Genomic DNA, 7792 nt, shown 5'->3' with positions numbered 1-7792 from the left:
GCATTTTTGAGCTTCGTTTGGCTCTTTTAAGATTTGCAACACCGAAATAACCAAATTATACTTAAACAGGCATCAAATCATTGAAATATACACAATTAATACAAGATCAATACATATAAAATACGTTCATTTAGGCGTTTATCATGCATCCAAGAGTTGCCTTGTACTCGGGTTCAAACCATTGTAGAAGGTTTGAACAATCATCCACTCCGGGAATCCGTGTTGCGGACACTTTCACAGGAGTTCCTTGAACCTTTCCCATGTCTCAAATAAAGACTCCAATTCCAACTGCACAAAGGATGAGATCTCATTCCTGAGCTTTGCTGATTTTCCGAGAGGGAAATAACGGGCTAGAAAAGCTTCTACCATCTCCTCCCATGTAGTGATTGATGCTCTAGGTAATGAGTGATAAATGCTTGAGTAGACATATTTTTATATATGTTTTACATGCATTGAGCATCATTTTTACTATGGTTTATGTCTCATATTGTGTATTTGGTGTTCTTTTATGCATATAGGTTGTGAATGCCTTGAAGAGTAAAAAAGAAGCAAAGATGGGCTATAAAGACATAATGTTGGGAGTTCTTGTTCAATTCAAGGACCAAGACACGAGAGGAGTTTATAAACGTGGAGATGTGTGCCAACTTCCAAGAAGATTCAAGCCAATTCACTAGTTGGAAGGGCACAAAGGCAGCCACATCTTCATGTTTCTTCTATTTGTGAAGATTGCAAGACCTCTCAAAGATACATCGATGAAGAAAAGTTTTATAGCCTACCACATGGACGTGTGCCCAGACATGTGGCCTCAAGAGAAGAGTGATTGGACCGCGGTTTGTGAAAACTACTGTAGCAGAACTGTATCAAAATTACTGTTCACGTGCCCGCGTGAAAATTTCTGCAGCCCACGCGGCTGCGTGGAAAATCCACACGGGCGCGTGAGGGCACATGACAAGCGCGATCTAAGGTCTATAAATAGCCGTTTTGCCCTATTCTTTCTCATCTTTTGTGCCGCTCTTGAGGGGTGAGACGGCTAGGTTTTGGAGAGGAGGTCTTTGCGGCTTTGGAGACGCTTCGTCACCATCTTTGATCGATTCCTCCTCCGTCATAGCATCAAGGAAGCCACCGGTGAACCTAGCTTCGGAGTGGGTCCTTCAAGACGTCGAAGCTCTCCATCAAGGCCATCAGTTCATATATAAGGGGGTTTATTTCTATGGTTTTAATGTACTTTCATTCATTGATGGTGTGTTTTGTATGTTGCTCCATGGAGAGCTAAAACCCTAGAGATAGAACTTCAAAATTAAAGAGGGTTGAGAGGGTGAGTCATGAGATAGTGGAGTGTCCCCTCTCCCTTCCGATTGAGTGTATTCTATCTCCGTTCCTTAAGCTCTATGCAACCATATTTGGTGTGAGATGTGAGATTGAGAGATTTCTCCGCTGGGACCTTGTCGGGGATTAGGATCCTTCGCCGGGAATTAGGGTTGGATCAATCTTTAGGAATCGGATACAACTCTTGGAATCCCTAGAGTGCTTTGCAGTCATATGTGGTGTGAGGTGTTGAGATTGAGCGATTTCTCCACCGGGACCTCGTAGGGGACTAGTATCGGTGATCGGGAGGCCGGATCCGATTATATTTGGATTTCCACGACTTAACTTACTCATCATAGAAACACTTTGCTTATTCGGTACCTAATACCTGAATCCTAGGGGGAGCATTGCCCGAATACCCCACTTTTACTGATTGAGATCTCCATCCATTTAACCCTTGCATATTTATCTATGGTATTCACTTTTTCGCACATTAGATCACCACACCTTTCCATTTATCATTAGGTTAGAAAGCAGAGAAGAAGTTAGTACTAGTAGCCCTGTTCCCTGTGGATTCGACTACCCACTCACCGGGGTAATTATTACTTCGACACCCGTGCACTTGCGGTTTACACGCATATTCGGACGCGTGTCAAGTTTTTGGCACCGTTGCCAGGGAGCAGGATATTAGGAATGCTAGGACTTTGTTTCTCTAGCCAATTATCTTTTTCTTTATTTTGTCTATTCCACACTTTCTTTTTCTTACATCATTCTCATCGATTTTTATTTTGTTTTTATCTATTTCTCTCTATCTTCTTCCACCGTTCTATTTTGTTTTATTTTGTCTTATTTACTTTTCCTTGCATGGAACTTGAATGATGATTAATCCAGTTGTAGAATTATATTTTCAGGTTGATGTTCTCACTAGAAAAATTGATCAATTTTTCAATGTTCATCAACAACACAATCCATATCGCATCAACTGTCATCCAAATCAAAGGAGCTACCCAAACCTCTTATGGGATATTGATGGACAACAATGGGAAGCACCTCAACAAGAACTTCAATGGGATGAGAAAGTTGAAGAAGATGTACTTCGGTTGGAAAGAGTGTTACCAAGATTTATGGAAGCAACTGATGCCCGTTTCTAAAATATTGAGGCCACATTAAGTTGTCACGATGTCTCCATCAAAAACATTGAGCATCAATTAGGAGAGATCTTGGACATGCTTGCTAAGGAAAAAGAAGAATTTGAACAAGCAAGGCAAATGTCTCCGGGACATGATGAGGCCATGAGCACAATTGAAGAAGTTGGGCAAATTGAGTACATTGATGTAGAAAATAAAAAGAAAGAAGTTGAATATCATTTTGAGATTTTGGATTGTGTGAATGAAGATTGTGCTTGTGAGAGAGGAAATTTTCAAGGGGATTTGCTAGTCTTATGTTCCTCTCAAGTTGAAAATACACAAGAAGAAGCAAACGCCAAGTTAATGGAACAAGCATCTTTCTTTAGGATTGATCAACTCTTACAATGCAAGAGAGAGGTTTTGGGAAGGGAAGAAGATGTGGGTAGGAGATTGAAGCCATCCAATGACCCACCTGTGCTAAGCTTGGACAATTCCCAACCCAAATTGTTTCCTTGGAGGCCAAAAGTAAGATGGTTGGACTCTCCAACAAATACTTCATCCCGGCAAGTTGACTCTTGGTTTAAAGGAAGTAGCTATGCAATGTCTAGTCGGGAGGAACACACTCTTTTCAAGCCTCCATAAGGTAAGGAAGAGGTACGTCAAGCTTAGTGACGTAAAACAAGCGCTTCTTGGGAGGCAACCCAAGTTTTTAAATGTTTTCTAGTTTAGATTTTCATTTCTGCAGTAATAAATTCATGAGTGGGTGCTTTGATGAATTTTTGTTGGTGTTGAAGTTTTCATGGAAAATTTTGGTGATTTAAATTGATTTTCGTGTATGTGGCATGGTTGAGGGTGTAATTCATGTTTATAGTTGAAGAATTAGTGTTAATTTGAAGTTTGGAACCTTGCGTGGACTGTCTGCAGAAATTTTGCAGCTCACGCGGTCATGTGGAATTTCCACACGGCCGTGTACAGTACCCACGCGGGGGTGTGGAATTTCCACACCCCCATGTGGCTTATAAGATTATGAGGGGTCACTTTTCATTATCTTCACCACTTACACCCATCTTCTCCCACTTCTCCATCTTCAAGAATCTGAACTTTTGAGCACAAAAACTAATTTTCTTCAACTCCTTGGAGATTTAAAAAGTATTTTTGTCGGCATTTGCATTAAGTTTCCTTCACCGATTTGCTCGGTAAACTTCATTTTCCCCTATCTTCTCTATGCCCTTATTTTTGCCAATCCATAGAGTTTTTATTGGTTTATAAGTGTTTTTTTTCATGGAAAAATCTTGTAGAGACACTTTAGAATGTATGGATCGGAAATTTTTGGAAGCGTTGGAGCCCAATCATGGCTTCTTGGCCATGGTTAGGCGCCCACGCGGGCGCGTGGCTGGCCCATACGCCCGCGTAGGCACGGCCGACCGTTCGGCTGCACTCCCACACGGGTGCGCGGCCAGCCCACGCCGCGGCGTGGGTCGGCCGACCCATTCGGCAGCCAGCCCATCGGGCTAGCCGGCCCGCTCGATTGGGCGCCCACGGGGGTGCGCGCCCAGCCCACGCGCCCGCTGGCCGAGCAGCCCAGACGAGCCGGGCACCACGCCGCGCGCTGGCGCCCGGCCGAGATCGATGCGCCCATGCGTGCGTGGCTTCCCTACACGCCGACGTGGGCTGGAAAAGTACCCAATAAAGCCAGAAAAGTGCTTTGCTAGAAAAGTACCCAATAAATGCTTGAGTAGACATATTTTTATATATGTTTTACATGCATTGAGCATCATTTTTACTATGATTTATGTCTCATATTGTGTATTTGGTGTTCTTTTTATGCATATAGGTTGTGAATGCCTTGAAGAGTAAAAAAGGAAGCAAAAGATGGGCTATAAAGACATAATGTTGGAAGTTCTTGTTCAATTCAAGGACCAAGACACGAGAGGAGTTTATAAACGTGGAGATGTGTGCCAACTTCCAAGAAGATTCAAGTCAATTCACTAGTTGGAAGGGGCACAAAGGCAGCCACATCTTCATGTTTCTTCTCTTTGTGAAGATTGCAAAACCTCTCAAAGATACATCGATGAAGAAAAGTTTTATAGCCAACCACATGGACGTGTGCCCGGACATGTGGCCTCAAGAGAAGAGTGATTGGATCGCGGTTTGTGAAAATACTGTAGCAAAATTTCTATAGCAGAGAAGAAGTTATTACTAGTAGCCCTGTTCCGTGTGGATTCGACTACCCACTCACCGGGATAATTATTACTTCGACACCCGTGCACTTGCGGTTTACACGCATATTCGGACGCGTGTCAATGAGTGTAGCCACTGCTTTGCTCTCCCCTTTAAGGAAAATGGGAAGGCTCTCAATTTGATGGGATCATCCGTCACATCATTTATCTTTAGCATGTCGCACACCTCGAGGAAGCTCTCTGTGTGACTGTTTGGATCCTCATCGGCCAAACCGTTGAATTGTGCGGACTGCTGCAGCATATGGATGAATGCCGGCTTTAGCTTGAAGTTCTGAGCTGTAATTAGGGGATGCACAATACTCGATTGTGTCCCCAACACTGAAGGTCTGGCATAATCGGATAGTGTTCGTTGTTGCTCATTTTGTTCTGCCATGTTTTCAGATCCTTCTACTTCCAAATCAACTGGATTATGCTGTTCTTGCACAGGTTCTTTCCCTTTTCTTCTAAGTGTACGTTCAAGCTCAGGATCTCCTTCAATCAATATTGATGGATTCCCTCGGGTCATAACCTAGAGCTGCACCAAAAAGAAAGAAAAAGATAATCAGAACGATGATAGAATAAGAAGATATGAATTAGAATGTGTGGTGAAATAGCTAAGAAAACAAAGTGCAAAGTATCTCTAAACGCCTAGCTCCCTGGCAACGGCGCCAAAAACTTGACAAGATCCCCTTGCGTATATCCCGCAAGTGCACGGGTTTGTCGAAGTAATAATCCCGGGTGAGCGGGTATCGAATCGACAGGGAGTAGGGAGTAAAGAGTAAAGACACTTAATTCAATTCTTAGCTATGTGGAATATCAACAATGATAAGTGTGACTATGATTCAATTCTCAACAATTAAAAGCAACAAGTAAGAGAGCAAAAGTAAGGAGGAGGTAAGGCAATCGATAAAGATGGGGTACTCGGATGATGCTTCACCTAGGATAATCGCTTCAAGTGCAAGAACTCTCTATTATGCTTCCTAATCAATGCAATGGTGAGTCGTGGAAATCCTTACATACATAGTCCCAAATCTAAGGTCAACTATGCCTAACTCTATTCATGTCCCGGAGGAGAGATTAAATAACCTCTCAACCTCGGACTCGAATAAAGTTGCAATGAGCTCTAGGGATTCCAGGTGATAAATCTCTTCCTAATTATAGACCTAACCCTTTGGTCCAGGCGGAAGGTCCCTAACCACAATTACGCCCTAGATACTAAGATCCCCTCAATGCTTCACTCTGTTGCACGCGCAACTAAGCCCTAGTGGAGATTCATCCCTTAGACCATTCACTCTATTATGGCCGCAAAGAACACGAGGAACGGAGGTAGAATCTATCACGTCGGAAGGGAAAGGGGGCACTCCTGTACCTTTCAACTCACCCTCTCAACCCTCTGCAACCTAGCTTTGTCTAACGCTCGTGGTGTGTCACTCACTCACAAGGTTACCAACAAGAACTCTCAATCCTAGTGTCACTCTAAGGGAAATGTTCATACAATCAAGCATTCAAGGTTGGAACTCACAATAAACATCAATTTATTGAAAGCATAATAAAGAAGTTCAAAGAAACGAATACATCGTAGGGTTCACAATCACCCAAGTACCCACTAGGGGTTTAGCTCTCCATGGAGCTAAGTACAATCAAAGAAATCGAATGTAAAAGCAATGAATCCATAAAGAAACCTCCTCGATGGTCGTGTCGATGGTCTTGTGGAGAGTCCTCTACTCGTCGCAAGGGATCCTTTGTCCGGCTTAGGATACAGCTCAAAACGACGCGAGATGTCAGAGCCATAGAACCTCTCTAAAAACCTAGCCAATACCCCTCAAAACCTTAGCCAAAGTCCTCTCTCAAGTTGGGGAAAAGATGGAGAAAAGAATACCAAAATAGGGGCTGAATCGGCTTTAAATAGGGCTAGAATCGGGTGACTCCACGGGCGTGGATGGTACACGCGCCCGTGTGGAATTTCCACACGGTCGTTGATAATTTCCACACGCCCGTGTGGATTCTCTGTTTCTCTGATTTCTCGGCCGGCTGTGAACAGTGCTGCTACAGTACATGCTACTGTGTTGCTACAGTGCTCTGCTACAGTCTTTGACCTGACTAACTTCCCAATTTCATATTTTCATTAGGGTAACGCAAACGGGCACATGTTTACGTCGTGAATCACTTACTTCTTCAATGATATACATGTTGGTGGAGTTCTCGTTCTTATGTGCATAAATCGGAATGCTCGAGTGTGATTGCCTTTGTGCCTCTCCAAATGGATGTGCAAACTCGAATGCGAGGAGGTTGGCACACACTCTAGCATCTCACACCTGACCTATGTCTTCGCGGTTGAACCTTAGCAAGATTTCCTCCAAAATAGGTGCATTATGATCCACATTGGCCTATTTCCTTCATACTCGGCCTCACAACCCTACCTGCATAAAAGTAACATAAAAACACACATATTAGTGTAAAAACCAGAGAAAAGTAATGCTCAACATAAGGAATGAACACTTCGCATTCATATCGCACAAGCACTTATCAGTTGCCCTGGATTGACCCCGGGATAAATACTGTAGCCAAAGAAGAGAGTAGTTTGCTTGAAGGCATACTGGCTTAATGAGGTGCTCATTGAGCCAATATGGATACTATTATGAGTGTAAGAGTGCACTTTTGCCTACCCAAAACGGCCTCAATAAGGTCCTCATTGAGCCAGTATACCACCTCAATGAGGTTCTCATTGAGCTGGTATATCACCCGTATGGAGGCCATTTTGGGGGCTTATAAATGCTCATTTCTTGGGCAAATGTGAGAGACTTCTTCTTGGCCTCTTGGGCCACTGCCACCACTCATTCTTGAGGCCTCCCGGCCATCTTCCGGAGACGTTCCTTGTGGCAAATGAACACACATCATCACCAAGAGGGAGAGAAGCATAAGAGAAGGAGTTGAAGTGAAGATCTAAGCCACCATTGCATCACCATTCAAAGCTTCATCCATTCAAAGCTTCATCCATTCAAAGAGATAATGACCTAGAGGGGGTTTTCATTACTTCTTTTATGTTTTTGTCTTCCTTGTATTTTGTATAAGTGTCCCTTATCATGAGGGATTAACTTATTGTTGTGTTTGGATTTGGTTAAACCCTAGGGTTAATCTTGT

The 7792-nt window shown here is 43.2% G+C and overlaps 1 non-coding gene across 1 annotated transcript; it reads left to right on the top strand.

Annotated features, from left to right (window-relative positions):
* The first annotated feature begins 214 nt into the window (after nucleotides 1-214).
* LOC120253437 lies at nucleotides 215-321 on the top strand. Its single transcript, XR_005534260.1, has one exon. It is a non-coding gene; the product is annotated as a small nucleolar RNA R71 (small nucleolar RNA).
* The last annotated feature ends 7471 nt before the right edge of the window (nucleotides 322-7792 follow it).

The sequence above is a fragment of the Dioscorea cayenensis genome, unplaced genomic scaffold, assembly GCF_009730915.1.
Source record: "Dioscorea cayenensis subsp. rotundata cultivar TDr96_F1 unplaced genomic scaffold, TDr96_F1_v2_PseudoChromosome.rev07_lg8_w22 25.fasta BLBR01000077.1, whole genome shotgun sequence".
Classification (NCBI taxonomy): Eukaryota; Viridiplantae; Streptophyta; class Magnoliopsida; order Dioscoreales; family Dioscoreaceae; genus Dioscorea; species Dioscorea cayenensis.
Note: the sequence above shows the minus strand (reverse complement) of the source record. Positions and strands in the feature narration are given on the sequence as shown.